Source organism: Anopheles aquasalis, chromosome 2, assembly GCF_943734665.1.
Source record: "Anopheles aquasalis chromosome 2, idAnoAquaMG_Q_19, whole genome shotgun sequence".
In the NCBI taxonomy this organism is placed as follows: domain Eukaryota; kingdom Metazoa; phylum Arthropoda; class Insecta; order Diptera; family Culicidae; genus Anopheles; species Anopheles aquasalis.
In genome coordinates this window covers 50398091-50400000 of record NC_064877.1, presented here as the reverse complement: position 1 = coordinate 50400000, position 1910 = coordinate 50398091, and the positions used below count along the sequence as shown (strand labels likewise).

The following is a 1910-nucleotide window of genomic DNA, read 5'->3' as shown; positions in this document are numbered from 1 at the left end:
ATACGATCAACCTAAAATACGTAAATATTGTATACGATTTTTTTCTGATCAAGCAGAAAAGGCCAGATCACCAGATTGAGGGAAACATGAAAATCAAAGAATTCTATTAAAAAATATTTAAATATATATGATCTATCTCAGATGCTACTCATCAACCACTCACGATTGGTGTAAGAGCGGTAGGTTGAAAAGAAACAGACCTACGCAAAACTGGCAGAGAAAGCACTTGCAGGATAGAAGGCAGGACAAATGATAAGATTTGAGGCAATCGCTAGACGCAGGTAGGCAGCAAAATAGAAAGACAAAGCGAATGACATCTGAGAGGAGCAGATAGATAACGAATAACCCGATGGTATCCAAATACGTATGCGATGTTGCATCGCCACTAGCGGCAGCAGAAGCGAGTGGAGAAAAGTAGTAACTTATAAATACATATGTATAAGCTATATAGATTGAAATGGACTGCATCGCGCGAATGCAGAAAATAAAAAGTCGATAGGAAAACAAGAAAAGCCGAAAACGAGAAAAACAACAGACAACAAAACTTTTAGTCCTTAAGAGACTGTGTAATTATTATAACATAACGAGAAGGTATAGTAAACTACTAATTAGACAAGAAAGCGACCCACGTCTACGTCAACAACTCAGTTTTGTGGAAGGGTCGAAGATGAAATGTAGAAATACACTATCACGGATATTCAGAGTTTTGGTTCCGAACGACAGCGGCAGGGCGGAAAGAGGGTAACTGCAAGTGAGAAAAGAAAAATTGAAGCTCTAAACGGTGAAGATTGAACCGTAAAGCTGTGTGTTGGCCAGCTAATTACAGACAAAATCAACCATTCTTTTTTTTATCAACCGTACGTTCTCTTGCATGCTGAAGAAATCGGGAAATAGAGTCAGCTCGGAACGATGCGAATGGAATCGGATAACGTGTGGTGTGCGTAAATATTTAATCGTTAATTGTAAGTTCATCTCGCTGCAAAACTCGTTCGCGCAACCGGTGGAGTAAGAATGTAGCTATTTGGCGGAACAGCTGAAATTATTTCTTTCTTTCTATTGGCCCGTAACGTAAAATGAAGTTCTCGATCGAAAGTTCTTTGTGGCAGATTTTTTTTAAGACAAACAGAATGCCACAATCTTACTTCACGCGACCGATGAACGGTGGAATTCAGCAAACCAACAGACGATTGTAACTAAAATTGTAAATACAGGACAAGACAAGGAAAGGGAGGAAATGGATTAAATAATAAACAAGAGAAAATAAGCCGCAGTAGGACTATGGCGCGCTCATTCCGCAATGAAAGTATCGGTCCAGAGAATGCAGCAGCGGAAAGAGGCCTCTTCTTCGGCCAATAATTGATATGTCTCATCGTGTCATTTGCAGTGGCGCGTGTTCGGTGTTGATGGAATTGAAAAATTAACACTTGCATCCTTGGGGGCTTCCGAGGTTGATTGATTAATTTCATTGCGATTTTATTTTCCAATCATTCATACCTGCGATCGAAATGTTCGATACCGATGATTATTGGTAAGTTTCTTCTCCGTCTCCGTGCGCATCCTTCCGACGTTCCTTCCGACGTTCCTTCCGAGTTCCAGGAACAATTTTGTAACAATAATTTTTGTTGTTGTTGTTATTGACGGCCATTTTGAACTAGACCCCGCCCATTGATCGCGTGGATCGTGTGTTCTCGCTCAGTCCCGCGCGATTGCGTATGGGCTAGGAAGCGGGTTATCTCGTTTGCGCAGGCCGGCCCCTTTTGTGTATAGCTATTTTATTTTTAAGTAAAGTCTTTTTAGTTGGACACTTTTCAGAGAATTTCAACGCTGAGAAGAAGAGAATTTCAAGGATCTGAAGGTGTTTATGACCGTCGAACGTCCGAACAGGTTTAAGTGGCAAATAGTTGGAGAAA

The 1910-nt window shown here is 40.8% G+C and overlaps 1 protein-coding gene across 4 annotated transcripts in view; it reads left to right on the top strand.

Annotated features, from left to right (window-relative positions):
- The window catches only part of LOC126571578 (homeotic protein antennapedia), a 67166-nt gene extending 65917 nt beyond the window's left edge, over positions 1–1249 (top strand). For all 4 annotated transcript variants that reach the window (XM_050230224.1, XM_050230221.1, XM_050230223.1 and 1 more), the window contains one exon: positions 1–1249. This exon is cut by the window's left edge and continues 2163 nt beyond it. The gene's annotated coding sequence lies outside the window, so the exon portion shown is untranslated.
- Positions 1250–1910: the final 661 nt, after the last annotated feature.